Source organism: Mesoplodon mirus, assembly GCF_964341445.2.
Source record: "Mesoplodon mirus genome assembly, chromosome: 3".
Taxonomy (NCBI): Eukaryota; Metazoa; Chordata; class Mammalia; order Artiodactyla; family Ziphiidae; genus Mesoplodon; species Mesoplodon mirus.
In genome coordinates, this window is record NC_138978.1 from 7032676 (window position 1) to 7047720 (window position 15045).

Sequence of the window (15045 nt, forward strand, 5' to 3'; positions counted from 1 at the left end):
GCAGGGCGGCGAGTCCCTGGGTTATCTGCCGGCCCAGGAACTCCTCTCCTGTGCCCTAGAATTACGGAACTTTAAGCTGCTGGGAATTTGAAATGAGGCAAGCAAGGCCTTGCTCCCGAGGTTACTGAAACAACACTGATCCTCCCAAGAGATTACAAAAATTATTATTAGTAAGCCCCCCGCCCCCACTCCGGGCCCAGCGCCGCCGCGGTCCTCCGGGTGTTGCAACTCCGGCCTCTTGCCCAGCGGAGGCTGCCCGGCGTTTCCCAAAGACGCCTCCGGAGGGACCACAGCTTCGGCGCCGCCCCGCGCGGCAGCTCGGCCGCAGCCCCGCGCGCCCCGATGGCCTCCGGGTGGGGCGGCGGCTGGGGCGGCCGAGCGAGCGCCGGGCACGTGACACACCACCCGCCCCGCGCCCCCGCCGCCGCCCCCGCTGCAGCGCTCAGCGCCCAGAGCGCCGCAGCCCGAGCCGGAGCCGGAGCCGGAGCCGGAGCCCGAGCCCGAGCGCGAGCCGGAGCCGGGGGGCGGGGCGGGGCGGGGCGGGGGCGGGCCGGCCCCGCCCCCCTGCGCTTTCCTTTTTTCACTTTAAAGCCTACGGGTGCTTTTCCTTCTTCGCACAGAAGTCGCGCTCGGCAGCCCGCGCGCTCGCAGGAACCAGGCTCCAGGCGCTGGCGCCGGGGCCACGGGGAGGCGGCGGCTTCTCTCCCGGCGGCGGAGCCTCCTCGGCCCCGGAGAGCGGGCGGCGGCGGCGGCCTCCGCGGAACGGTAGGCAGGGCCAGGCACGGGGACTGGGTGGGTGGATAGGGGGCCAGGCCGGGTGCGCGCGGGGATCGCACTGGGGGACCGAGTGGGCACCCGGGCGCGGGACCGGGCAGTGGGGACCGGGTGGGGTCCCGGCTGGGGACCCGGTAGGGGTGCGCGGGGAGCCCTTGTCTCGCCGCGGGTCCCAGGAGAGGGGGCCGGGGCGCCGCCCAGCGCCGCTGCCGCCTCAGGCGCGGGCAGGTCGCGCGGCCCCGGGTCCCACCTGGGGGGACGAGACGGGGCGGGAGTCCCGGCGGCCCCGGCGACCGTCGCACCCGGGATTGAGCCTCGGCAGCTGCAGGCCCAGTAAGGGGCTCGGGACGCGCGGCGGCCCCCGCCAACTTGTAGGTGCTGGCATTCCCGGGGGCCTCCGTTCCCGGGACCATCCCTGCGGCCGAGGCGGGGGGCAGCGCGACCCCGCTCCGCGAAGTTACTTTCGCTTTTCCCGCCATCTGGGGTCGCAGCGCAGCCCGACTAACTCTCTCGGGGCTCCCCAGCTCTGCCCGCAGCGCTTACCCCGGGGAGCCCGCCGGGCAACACCCCGGGCGGTGCCACCCTCCCCGCCGCCCCGGAGCCGCCGCGGCTTCTCCCGGTCACCAAGGGAGAGCCGAAGAGTTCTGTCAGGAAATCGATTAAAACGGAAAAACCGGAGCAGCCTGGGGCCGTCGGCGGTAACTGTCCTGTTCAAGTTCAAGGCAAAGGCTCCTCGGAATGCTCACGGCCCTGGCGGCGCGGTGGCTTGGTCTGCGGGGAGAGACTGCGAGGTGTGAGTGTGAGTGTATGGTGTGTGCTGAGTGTACGTCTGTGTGTGGGAGGGCTGTGTGAAAGTGTGTCTGTGTGAGCCCGTCTGTGTGTGTGTGCGCGTGAATAGTGTATGAATGTATATGTGCTAGTGTGTGTCTCTGAGTGCATGTGTGAGTGTGTCCTTGTGTGAGTTGGTGTGCACCTCTGAGTGCCTCTGTGTGTGTGTCTGTGTGTGGTGAGTGTGTCTCTGTGAGTGTGTGTGCGTGTGCCATCCATGGTAATCTGGCAGTGGGACTGCTGGCTCTTGAGATCTGCTTACCTTGACTTTCCCTGCTTGATTCTCAAAAGAGCGCTGCGCTGGACCCGGGAACAGGGGAACAGGGGACTCGGGCAGTTCTGCTGGTACCAGCTGAGGAGAGCTCAGGCTCCTCCCTCCCTCTCTTTTTCTCTGAAAATGAACTGTATGGTTTGGAGGTGAGTTGGCAGGGGCTGCTTCCTGAGTGAGTAATGTTTAATTAAATGCTCCAGCCAGTAGCATCAGAAACTGGTCATGAGTTGAGTTTTGACAGGTGTTGATGGTAAAAATGCCATCTCTGCTGACTAAAGGTTGGTATCCTTGGAAGAATTCTCTCCTGGGCAGAACATTTTGGGGGGAGGCAGACCTGTAACCTTGGTCTGGGTGTGTGGACAGAGGGCAAGGAAGGGGGCGGGGCTGCCCCTACCTTCTTCCTGGCACTTCCCCCACTCCCACTGTGGAAAGCGTGCGAGATCAAGTGTTAGCGGTATAGGTAGACTTCTCCCCCATTGAGGAGTCATGCGGCTAGGGAAGCCCTATGTTACTTATAGGGCATCCATCTGGGCCAACCCTTCCTTTCCGTGCAGAGGCCCGGAGAGGGTGGCTGGCTTACCCACACTGTACAGCCAGGGGCTGTGGACCACGTCTCCAGAGCCCTAAGCTGTTGCCTTGGGTTACTGTCACCAGTGCTGAGGTCATGTGCCAGGCACTTCTTATCTCCCCAGCTGTAAAGTGATGGGCTGGATTAGATCATTTTAAACACTTCTCTTGTTCCCTTACTGCTTTGTTTTCTGCAGGGAGTGCTTTACCCAGTAGATGGAGAGAGAGAGAAAGCAAGAAAGATAGATGGGGATGTGTGGAGTGACCTAATGCAATAACTTTACAAACTTCCTTTTCTTTCCCGGTCTGGCTACCACCAGGGAAGCAGAGAGAATAAAAGCAGTGGCACGTTGACCACAGTGGCTCTGACAGTCAAGAGCAGGGGCAGGCCTGGCTTCAGGGAGGTCGGGGCTCTAGGAAGAATCAGTGGGTTCTGGGGGTTCCAGGCCTCTTAGGGAGAAGTGGTCCTGCCTGGGGTCCCAGGTGATGTCACTTTGGAGCTGGGCGAGGTTGCGTTCCTTGGGCTGCTCCAGTAAGGCTGAAACCACCCGTCAGTGGGCTCCCTTGGGTTGCCTGGTAAAACTCTGACACCCCCTGGGGAATCATCTTCCTATGGGTCGGGGGAGCGTGGTGGGTGTCCAGCTGGTGGAGGCCCGCGCTGCCCACTGCTCGCTGAGGATGAAGGATGCTGTGCTCCCCCCGTGCTGTGCCTGTCCTTTCTCGCACCTTCCTCCTCCTCCTGGGTGAGCAGAGACTTGCCTGCTCGCACGCTTTCACACTTAGCAAAACCTGTGATTCTTAACGGTGTTCAAGAGCTTAGTCTGGGAATTTTGCAACAATTCTTCCCAAGAACTAGGTGGTGGCTGTTTTTCATGACCGATTTATCTTCTAGTTCCTGAAAAGTTTGAGAATGAGCATCTTTATCAGACAGAAGCACAGAGCAGGTATAGGTACGCCTCGGTCCACCTGGAGGTGGACCTCATCCTTCCCCCACGAGCCTGACCCATGAAATCCAGACTTAAAATAAGGACCGTTAGGGCTTCCCTGGTGGCGCAGTGGTTGAGAGTCCACCTGCCAATGCAGGGGACACGGGTTCGTGCCCCGGTCCGGGAAGATCCCACATGCCGTGGAGCGGCTGGGCCCGTGAGCCATGGCCATTGAGCCTGCGCGTCCAGAGCCTGTGCTCCACAACGGGAGAGGTCACAGCAGTGAGAGGCCCGCATACCGCAAAAAAAAAAAAAAAAAAAAAAAAAGGACCTTTATTTTGGACTTTCAGCCCAGTGCTCTCCCATTTCCCTGTTATCTGATAGCATCCCTCCCAATCTAAGACTGAAAAGTGCCAGGCATTGTGCTGTAAATGCTTTGTGGGTACGACCTTGTTTGGTGATGATGATGATGATGATGACAGTAATAATAATGACAGAGGGAAACAGTGTTATGGCCCCTGCGCTAGTGGCAGACTCTGATCTGAGTCCTTAACCCTCGTCCTCTTCCTATGAACCCAGGGCAGTGAGTGGCTTTTCCCTTCGTCCACCTTCTACTGAGGCTGGAACAGCCACGTGACTTGGCCAAGGTTAGAGTTTTGCTACTGTTTGGTGGAGGAAAACCCTAAACGTGATTTTGGCACCCAGACCCTTAACCAGTAGTCTCCCACCTCCATCACCTTAGCCTTTTCTTCAGGAAGCATTTGTTAATTTTTTAATGAAAAATTGTTATTATTATGGAAAGTTTCAAACATATACCAAAGTTGTGAGAAATATAAGGTTCCCTCACCAGCTTCAAGTGTCAGCACGCATACACACATACGTATGTGCATGCACACATGCCCATGCCCACACATGCACATGCACACACATGCACACATGCCCATGCCCACACATACACATGCACACAATGCACACACATGCACACATGCCCATGCCCACACATACACACACATGCACACACTCATCCTGGGTTATTTGGAAGCAAATCTCAGACATGATGTCAGTCACCTGTAAGTACTTTCTAAAAAGCATTTAGGGGAAGCGTTAAGTCTCCAAGAGGTAGACTTCGGAGGGCAAGTCGGGGTAAGGGTACTCTTCCGTACTTGGAGCTGAGGGTCCTTCCTGGCAGTGCCCAGGGGAGGATGGCTCACGGCAGGGGATTTACCTTGTTGCCACCAAAGCTCCCACCCCCCCACAAAGCCTTTGGGAAGCTTCCTGCTGTTTTGTGTTTTAAAAATTCTCTTCATTGTCCAACATAACAAATAAATGAGTCTGCTGGTCAGAAGACAGAGCACGCAGGCTCCCTGGGCCTCCCTTGGAGAAGCCACCAAGGCTGTGTGTTGTCCGTGTCCCTCCACTGAGGCTGGGCCCTTGCAAGGCAGGCATGGGCTTCAGGGCAGGGCTGGGCGTCAGGGATGCGGAAATGGTCCGTCCCCAAGCGCTGCCCCCAACATAAACCCAAGCTGAACCGTCTTGAACTCCCCCTGTGGATGATGGTGCGTGGGGTGTGTGTGGGAGCATTGGCCGCCCTCGGGGTGCCTCTGGGGAAATGAAAGAGGCGGTGGGCGATATGCGCCCAAGGCTGAGGGCGTAGCGCCACGCTGAGTAGGAATCTAGGGTCGACCTAGTGACAGGGTCTCAACAGCTGCTCCAGCTGTGAACAGCCCTCGCCAGACAGGCTGCTTGTGGCCACACACAGCTGCCGGCTCTGCTCTCGGGGCCTCTGACTGTTAAAAATGTTCCCTTGGGTTACGTTGCGTCTGTTTTCCTGCCGGGCAGGGTGGAGGTGGCGTTTTCAGGGTGGAGTTGGCAGGTTTGGTAACTAGTTGGACGTGGGATGTTAAAGAAGGGGGAAGAATTGTGGGTGTCTATTGGGGGGTCAGAGTGGATGGTGACCCGGTAGCGAGGGCTGGGGGCTAAGGACACACACGTGCCTTGAACCTGTCCCAGGTGGAAATGGTCTAGGCCGATGTGTCCAGATGGCAGCTAGGCCTGGGGCTCGAGAGAGAGGCCTGGGCTGGAGATAGAAACTTTGGAACCTTCTTTTCAAGGGGGTTAATGCCATCAGCAAGAGAGCACTTGGCATGAGATGAAGCATGCAGAGGGCATGGAACCCTCATTCCTGGCATTTCCACCTAGAACTAGGGAAGAGACCCTGGCACTAGAGCCCTCGGCCTGGTGCTCCTGTCTGGGCCTGCCATGTCCTGGGAGGGTCCACCTCTGACAAAGAGGGTGTGTGTTGGGGTCTCCACAGTGGGCGTCAGGGTGCCCAAAGGCCATCTGGGGAGCTTTCTCTTGGCTTAGGGCTTTGATGCTTTTCTCTCTCTTTTCTTAATCATGGTAAAATACACATGACATCAAAATTACATCTTAAGGGCTTCCCTGGTGGCGCAGTGGTTGAGAGTCCGCCTGCCGATGCAGGGGACACGGGTTCGTGCCCCGGTCCGGGAAGATCCCACATGCCCTGGAGCGGCTGGGCCCGTGAGCCATGGCCGCTGAGCCTGCGCGTCCGGAGCCTGTGCTCCACAGCGGGAGAGGCCACAACAGTGAGAGGCCAGCGTACCGCAAAAAAAAAAAAAAAAAAAAAAAAAAAAAATTACATCTTAACCATTTTTAAGTGTGTAGTTCAGTGGGATTAAGCACATTCACTTTGCTCTGCAGTGAGCACCAGCTCCACCTCCAGAGCTCTTTTCATCTTGTAAAACTACAACTCTGTCCCCGATAACACTACCTCCCCATCTCCCCGTCTCTCTCCAGCCCCTGGCGATCACCCTTCTACTTTCTGTCTCTGTGAACTTGACTACTTTAGATCTGACATGTAACTGGGATCATACAGGGTTGCCCTTCTGTGACTGGCTTATTTCCCTTAGCACCATGTCTTCAAGGCTCATCTGTGCTGTAGCCCGTGTCAGAATCTCCTGCTTTTTTACGGCTGAATAACATTCCACTGTATGGATGGACCACACTTTGCTTCTCCATTCGTCTGCAGTGGACACTTGGTCTCTGGTTTTTCATTGCTCTCCCTGCGAGTTACAGGCTCCAGGGAGGGGCCTCGTCGTGGACCTTTGGGGTCCCTGTGGGGATGAGGAAGGAGGGGCTCTGATGGTGGGCTTGGGGGCTCTAGAGCCGCCACGATGTGACTGGCCCAGCCTCACAGCCTGCTGCCCCCTCCAGCTGGTCAGAGGTAAACTGAGGCCCCTTGTGGGGACTTGGAGGGACCGGGGAGCCAGGGTTGCAGCCGGGAGGGGCCCCAGGGCTCAGGCTTCACTTGGCCGCGAGTCCCCAGAGGTGCTGTCAGGGTGGGAGAAGGGGCCCTTGCAGCCGCCATCCAGCCTCTCGTTCCCAGGGCAACACACACCTGGCTCCCACTTCCTCACTTCCCTGGCACTTCTAGGTCTTCCCAGCAGCCCCTGGAGGTCACCATCCTAACTGCCCGCGCTTGCGAGGACCTTTCAGTTCACGTCCACGTGCCATCCCTGCTGCGTTGGTGCCGTTGCCCCTCTTCCCTGCGTAGAGAGAGCTCTTCCCCCACCCCGGCCACTGCTGTGCCCCTCCTGGCGCTTCCTGCCATGCCTCCCTCACAGACCCCTCCCACCCGCACGCACGCCCCCTCCTCACATCTCTCTCAGGCCGCCCACCTCCTCACTCAGGTCCCGCTTGCCCCTCCCAGCTTCAGTCACCTGCATCTGTATCCTGTTGACCCCTCCTGGACTCTCGTCATGGGGCCTGACTGCCAAGTTTTCAATTCACAGACCAGAATTTCCCCCACGGCTCTGTGGAAGGTCAGGAGCTCCAAAACAGGTCTCTTCTCGTGAGCTGTTATTGGACCCCTGGTGTTCATTCTTTCATTCAGACATTTTCTGAGCACCTACAGTATGCAGCCAGTCTGCTGGGGCTGAGGATACAAAGGATGGAGGGGGAGAATCTCGCTTTCAGAGACCTGTCTGTCTAGTGGGAGATGTAGGCCTGTCTCCCGTGATGACCTGACGCCAGGACGTAGGGAGACACTGACAGGGAGAGGGTGGCTGGGAGGCAGGTGGGTATTTCAGGTGGAAGGACGGCAGGTGTGGAAGGTGAGCGTGGACCAGTGTGTGGCTGGAGTGGGGCTGAATGCGGGCAGAGAGGCTGGAGAACACCAGGAGATGGGCCTTGGGGAGAGGGGCCAGCACACTGGGGGATGCTCCCATGGGGAGGGGGAGGACATTGGGGGATGCTCCCATCCAGGGGCTGGGACCCAGGGGAGGCACCTGGAGGGTGTGCTCTGACTTGAACTCCTCAGGGCACTGGCTGAGCGCCTCAGGGCAATGCCTGGTTCCTGTTGGCTGCCTCACCTTCTTGGCCTTGGGTCCCTGCAGCGGGATGGCTGACTCTCATGGCAAATGCTGCTTCCTGCTGCAGTTTGCTCATTAGGTCTTCACTGTAAATAGGCAAACTTTGACCGTGGAGAGGACTCTGGGCACAGCAGAACTGGTGTGTGTGTCGGAAGAGAACCCATTTTCCTGCAGGATGCCTCCTACCCTGTAGCCCAGATGTGGGAGGTGGAGGTGGAGGTGGGAGGGAGTGTGGGAGATGTGAGGGTAGGTGGATGGGCAGGATGGGCTTAGGGGCACTTGAGCACCAAGCTGGACACTTTGGACGGGATGGAGTCACCAATGTAGGAAGAAGAGCCACACACAAGAGATCAGGTGGAGAATGGGCAGCATAAATGCAGGCATAGGCTGGGCTCAGAGCACGGTCACAACAGCCACCTACCGGAGGCTGGCTTGTGGGCGCGCTCCCAGGGGCTGTGTGTGCGTGAAGTCGCCCAGTCCTCATAATGTCAGCGAGGCCTGTAGGGCAGGTAGGTGCTGCCCCACTTTACAGATGAGGAAACTGAGATGAGTTCAGGGCTGCCCAGGAGCTGGGAGCTGGACCCTGCAGCTTGGCTCTCCTGGGTCTACACCCTTCATCACCAAACTCTGCCACAAAGAAGTAAAGCAGCAGACACGAGTGAGCTGAGAGACAGGCCAGAGGGTCAGGTGTCTCCTGTGGCCTGATACATAGGGTGTAGGGGGCTGATGAGAGTCAGACGTGGCTCCAGGTTTATGGGGAAATGGTGACACCCCCCCCAACAGAAATGGGATTGGTGGCTCCAGATTCCAGGAGGTCTCCATATGCTGATGTGCTCTGTGATATTGGCTGACTATGGGGGTTTTTTGTTTTGTTTTTTAAATTTATTTATTTATTTTTGGCTGTGTTGGGTCTTTGTTGCTGTGCGTGGGCTTTAGTTGCAGCGAGCGGGGGCTACTCTTCATTGCGGTGGGCAGGCTTCTCATTGCAGTGGCTTCTCTTGTTGTGGAGCACGGGCTCTAGGCATGCGGGCTTCTGTAGTTGTGGCTCACGGGCTCAGTAGTTGTGGCTCGCGGGCTCTAGAGCGCAGGCTCAGCAGTTGTGGTGCACCGGCTTAGTTGCTCCACGGCATGTGGGATCTTCCTGGACCCATGTCGCCTGCATTGGCAGGCGGATTCTTAACCACTGCGCCCACAGAGAAGCCCCTATGGGTTTTTTTTTTTAATTGAGGTGAAGTCCACATAACATAAAATTAACCATTTTAAAGTGAGCAGTTCAGTGGCATTTAGTACATTCACCATGCTGTGCACCCACCTCCATCTAGTTCCAGAACGTTTTTCTCACTCCAAACAGAAACCTTGTACCCATTAAGCAGTCACTTCCCGTGCCCCTCCCCCAGTCCCTGGCAAGCACCAGTCTGCGTTCTGTCTCTATGGATTTGCCGATTCCGTACATTTCCTATAATTGGAATCATCCACTCTGGGACCTTTTGTGTCTGGCTTCTGGCTAATTATGTTGGGCACAGCACGTTGAAGTGTTCCCTAGAAGGAAGCTGGATTCCCCCTCCTGGCTCACTTGGGGGCTACTTGAAGGTGGAAATGAGAGCTTGTCTTAAAACATTCACCTGGAAAAAGCAGGAAACTGCAGATACCTGCCTTTCCCCCTGTATCCATAACCACCAAAGACCCAGACACTGCCCTCTTGCATCCAGTGAACTTTTTCATGGTTCCTCATTTTTTCCATTTTTTAAAAACCAGTTATTTATTTATTTAGTTATTTATTTTAATTTATTTATTTGGCTGCATTGGGTCTTCGTTGCTGCACGCGGGCTTTCTGTAGCTGTGGCGAGCAGGGGCTACTCTTCGTTGTGGTGCACGGGCTTCTCATTGTGGTGGCTTCTCTTGTTGCGGAGCACGGGCTCTAGGTGCGTGGGCTTCAGTCGTTGCGGCATGCGGGCTCAGTAGTTGCGGCACCCAGGCTCAGTAGTTGTGGCGCACGGGCTTAGCTGCTCTGCGGCACGTGGGATCTTCCTGGACCAGGGATCGAACCTGTGTCCCCTGCATTGGCAGGTGGATGCTTAACCATTTCACCACCAGGGAAGCCCCTCCAGTGATCTTTTAAAAGTGAGCACCTGACAATGTCAACTTCCTTCTTAAAGCCCATCAACAGCATCCTTTGCTCTTAGGGTGAATTCCCAAACCCGTGACGTGGCCTTCAGGGAGTGACCTGGTCTCAGGCTCACTTTGTGCATCTCCCCCTCCCCACCCCCGCCCCATCTCAGGCAGCGATGCCGCATGTGTCTTTGTGGACCAGCTCAGAGGCTGGGGGTCGTGGCGCTCCTTCTCCCCCAGCCGCCCCCGGGTGGAAGCTGTTTCCAGGATTGGTCTCTGACAGCGTTGCCATTTGGTGCCACTTTCAAATCCTGCTGGCCCGTCTGGGAGCAGACCTTCGGCTTGAGCCAGGCACTTCCTCTTCCCCTTTCCTCCCAGTTTTCTGAGACCTGACTGTCTCTGTCTCCTCTGCGGTGTGACTGAGAGCTTCCTGCCCTGCTTTGGGGCAGTGATGCCCTGACCAGTGTCCATGAACGGTGGGGCCATTTGCTCTATGTCCACCCTTGCCTAGGTCCTCGGCCATGGTGCCATGACCGTGGGTGAGGAGACACTTTGTAGACAGGCACAGAGGCCAGGTGGGGGCGGGGGGAGGGAGACTTGCGCTGTCACTGCCCGGGAGCACACTGGCCCTGTAGTTGTAGGAGCCCTCTGACAACATTTTCCCGCCTTTCCCTCCCATTCTTGGGCCAACACCTAGTTGAGGGTATCTTGACTCCCATCTGCTCTGTGTATGGCTCTACCAGAAATGGTCTTAGTTTATATCGAATGCCTCCCATGTGCCAGCCACTGTACTTTCTTCTATAGACGGATTTCTCATCCTTCAAACAACCTGTGAGCAGGTATGACCTCCCCATTTACAGATGAGAAAGTGAGTGTCAGAGACGTTTTCTGTGCCGCCGGAGGTGACACGGCCCCGAGGATGATAGAAGGTTGGCCTGATCCACAGCTGTGTGCTTCCTGCTGTGACAGCTGGACACACCGCGTCATCTATTGGGCGCTTAATCTTTGCCAGACGTCATGCTGGAGGTGTGGGATGCAACCCTGGCCTCTCAGGAGTCTGGGGTCGAGCAGGTAGAGATGACAGGTGTGTGCAGGAAACACTAGCTTGTTGCCAGGTGTGCTGAGTGGGCGCAGGGGGCCTCCTGTGGCTGTCCAGAAGATTTTGCTCTAGGATGGGGGTTTTCACAGAGTGACCCCGAGGAGGACGGACTGGCTGTCACGAGGAGGATCACGGGAAGGCTGCTGTGTGGGAGGGAGCCCTGAATGCCGGGTCCAGGGGTTGTCAGTGGGTACGGGGTGACCTTGCATCCCCGCCCCCATTTGCCCCAAACATTGCTCCTGTGAAGCGTGCATAAACAAGACACTTCGTCTCCATTGGCTGTGGGGTCCGCGCTCTGACCAGGGCCTCTTAGGAGCATCGGTTCAGTGCCCTGGTCCTTTTGCCCAGATGCACTGGGCGCCCACCGGCAGATCATCAGCCATCTGCTTGGCGATCTGGCTGCAGGTCTGACTGAGGCTGGGGTTTCTGGCTGGGGCGGTGCTGCTCCTCTATGGCCCTGCACCTTCCCTCGGGAATGGGGGCTGATGGGGAGACCCCGTGAGCTCCCACACCCATGGTGGGAAGGCCACACGGGAAATGGGCCTCGAGGGTGGATCTGCCTGTTGGGTTGAGGCCAGGGAGCCTCATGCAACCCCGAGATTAAACCGAGGATTCAGAGGAAGGCAGATTTTCAGAGGGGAGGGGCCCTGCCAAGCGCTGGGGGCACCTCTGTGGATTTCTGAAGGAGGGAGGGGTTTTGCTTGTCAGAGTGGCTCACTTTGGAGCTTTTAAGAAGCTATAATGAGACAGGTTGCCCTGCCTTTGTGAAGCTTGGCAGGATCATCCTTAGGGGCAACACCAATGTGAAATCTGTTCTAATTATGTATAAATTATATATAAATGTCAGGGTCCCTTTAAAAATATCTTCCTCATCTTTGGAGAAGTGTGAGTTTCAAAAAATAGAGCTTTCCCCCACCCCGCCCATTCCTTGCAGTTCCAGCGTATTGGGCCAATTTTGAGCTGTTTTGTATATTTTATATCTTTGTCTCTTTGCCCGCACCCCCTGCCTTGTGCCCTCCAAGGCCCCAGAAAGCCCATCTTCCTCACCATTGTGTCACTCTCAGGGGTGTCTAGACAGCTTAGGATAAGGGTTTTTAAATTCCTTCCTCATTCACCAGTGTTCCCTGAATGCCCCCTCTGTCTCGGCTGCCACAGTGCCCGCACTGGAAGGTGTCCAGACAGCGCCGACCCCGAAGCTGTGTCTGAGCCGAGTCCCGAGCCATGACTGGGGTGTCTCCCCCTCCTCACCCCCAGGGTGTCTCACTGTGCTGAGGTTTTGCTTTGCAGTCAGTGTTTACATGTATATTTTAATGGAAAAAACATTTTAAAATAAATTTATTTATTTATTTAATTCTGGTTGCGTTGGGTCTTCGTTGCCGCGCGCGGGCTTTCCCTAGTTGCAGTGCGCGAGGGCTACTCTTAGTTGTGGTGCGCAGGCTTCTCATTGTGGTGGCTTCTCTTGCTGCGGAGCACGGGCTCTAGGTGCGCGGGCTTCAGGAGTTGCAGCACGTGGGCTCGGTAGTTGTGGCACGTGGGCTTAGTAGTTGTGGCACGTGGGCTCAGGAGTTGCAGCACGCGGGCTCAGTAGTTGTGGCTCGCGGGCTCTAGAGCGCAGGCTCAGTAGTTGTGGCGCACGGGCTTAGTTGCTTTGCGGCATGTGGGATCTTCCCGGACCAGGGCTTGAACCCATGTCCCCTGCATTGGCAGGTGGATTCTTAACCACTGCGCCACCAGGGCAGTCCTAATGGAAAAATCTGAACACAGGTAAGAGCAGAGGCCAGTGTCTGGAGCCCCCCTTCTGCACCACACTGGCAGTGGGCACCACCCAATCATTCAGCTCAGCTGCGCGCAGAAGACATCCTCCTTTCTGGACAGATTGGGCCGAGGGATGACAACGAAGCCCCGGGAGGGTCAGATGGGGCTCTCGTGCTTTGGGGGGTTAAAACTGTGCTCTTGTTTCCTCGGTGGCTCTGACAAGGGCACTGGGCGTCCCGGGACCCCTTGCTCGGAAGGCTGTGCAGGGCTCTGTCCCATGCCTGTGTGGACATCACCTCCCCAGCCCCCGATTTCCCGCAGAGCCTCAGGGATGCCACACAGAGCAGGAAGACAGGCCATGTGAACAGAGAACTTCAACTTTTTTCTTTTCTTTTTTCTTGAGCGGGGTGGAGTTTGGTACAAGGCTTAATTTGGGGGGAAAATCATTGGAGCTGCTAAAAATAATTTTGGGGGCCACTCTCCCGGAGGCAGATTAGGGGTGGTCTTCTCCCACCCACTCCTGCCTCTACCCTCCCTGCAACATGCGTCAGTAAACCTGTAGGAATAGATAAAGGTCGGGACCAGGGTGAGCTGCGGCGCCCAAGATGGTTCTGCCCGAGTTACCGCGTGTTGGGCACAGATGTGGTTTTATCCACCATGTTATGGGTTTGAGGATGGGATCTCTGTTTTCTTCCCAGGAAGGTGGGTTTGGAGCCTCTATGGGGACTTTTCTCCTTGGATTGAACCACACTTCAGTCCTAGCCAGATAAAATAGCTGCGTTCAGACAAAGTAGAAAAGTGGGGCTGGCTTTCCCTTCTTCGGCCACGGGGAGCCTCTTGAGGACCAAATGTTGTGTTGGTGTAACTGCTTCCCCTGAATTTTTTATAAGACAAAGCAGGCAGTACCCAACCTTTCTAGATATTGTAGCCGTGGGAGGCTGTCTTCTTCGAGGCTCAGAGTGTAAACCGTAGGAGCTAATGCGGGATTCATTTCTCTGCAGGCGGGAACCGAGGTAGGGGGATTGCAGTTTTCCTGAGTCCATAAGTGCTGGTAGCGATGTAGGCAGGTATGATCATGGAGGTTTCTTGGGCAAGCAGCTCATGAGCTGAGTTTTGAGGACTGGACGACCTCACGTCTTGTCATCTCACAGAAGCAGTGTGGTTTTGGAAAGAACCTATTGAAGGCTGCTCAGGTGGAGTTCTGGGCTGTGTGGAGGATGCCAAGGTGAGGTGACCAGGGACAGTGAGTGCCAGTTGCTCAAACCGGACTTGAGGCTGCGCATATCCCCAGCAGACGTGCGCACATGGGCCACTCTTTCCTCCTGTGTTTAGACCAGTTTGCTTAATGTTTACTGAGCATCTGCTATGTTCCAGGCATCGTTCTCGGCACTTTCCATGCATTAACTTATACTGCTCCCAAGAACCCCGTTGAGTGGGGGTTATTATGCCCATTTTACAGATGGGAAAACTGAAGCACACAAAAAGCATCAAATCATTTGCCTGGGATCACACAGAGCTAAGACGTCGAGCTGCTCGCAGACCCAGTCTGTGCTCTGCTCTGAATCACTGCCCCACATGGCCTCGGGGCGTGGGGAGGCTCAGGATCTGGCGGGGCTGGGGAGTGGGTCAGGAAGCAGCAGTCACTGGGAGACCGCACGGTGGCGGTTCTGCGCTGCGGGTGTGCCTGGGGTGCTCCGGGGGGACGGCGGGGGAGAAACCTTTCTGGAGGAGAGAAGCCTTAGCCAAGCAAAGGAAAGGGCCCATGAACGGTGCCCCAGGTGGAGGAGGCACGAGAGCCAAGACAAGGAGGGGAAAACGGGTTCACGTGATGCTGCAAAGCGGGGTCGAGGCCAGTCCAGCCTCGCCCTGCCGTGTCGCCATGGCCGGCCCTTGGCAGTGGAGGCTGAATTTGCCAAGTGTCCTTGGTGAGGCAGGGAAACAGGAGATCCTGAGTTTTGACTTCTCCCTTCAGGAGGGACCCAGACAACTTGAAAATATCCTCAGACGTCCACTAGACAGTTTCAGTATCTCTGCTGAGCTGTGAGTAGGCTCAGCCGTGTCTGCTGAATCCTCTCTCTCCTGCCCCCTTAAATAAACGAAATAGCCACGCAGCTCGGAAAGCTGGGGGCTCCCCGTCCTGTGAGCAGCTGTCCGGGAACCCTCCTAAAGGGTCCTTGTCGGCGTCTTGACCCAGTGCCCAACTTCTGCACATCCAGAGGGGCGAGATCCGAAGAGTGAGCCCTCTTTGGCTTCAGAAGCCAAAGGAGAGGGAGGGAAGTTCAGGCAGTGAAGGACAGGACCCTGGACACATGCTTCTGCTCTTTT

General features: G+C 56.7%; 1 protein-coding gene across 3 annotated transcripts in view; it reads left to right on the forward strand.

Moving 5' to 3' along the window:
* Positions 1–626: 626 nt before the first annotated feature.
* The window catches only part of SPSB1 (splA/ryanodine receptor domain and SOCS box containing 1), a 68698-nt gene continuing 54279 nt past the window's right edge, over positions 627–15045 (forward strand). The window contains exon 1 of one of the 3 annotated variants that reach the window (XM_082612309.1): positions 627–765. The gene's annotated coding sequence lies outside the window, so the exon portion shown is untranslated. The remainder of the gene's footprint in view (positions 766–15045) is intronic. The other 2 variants (XM_082612310.1, XM_082612311.1) reach the window with 2 other exon arrangements.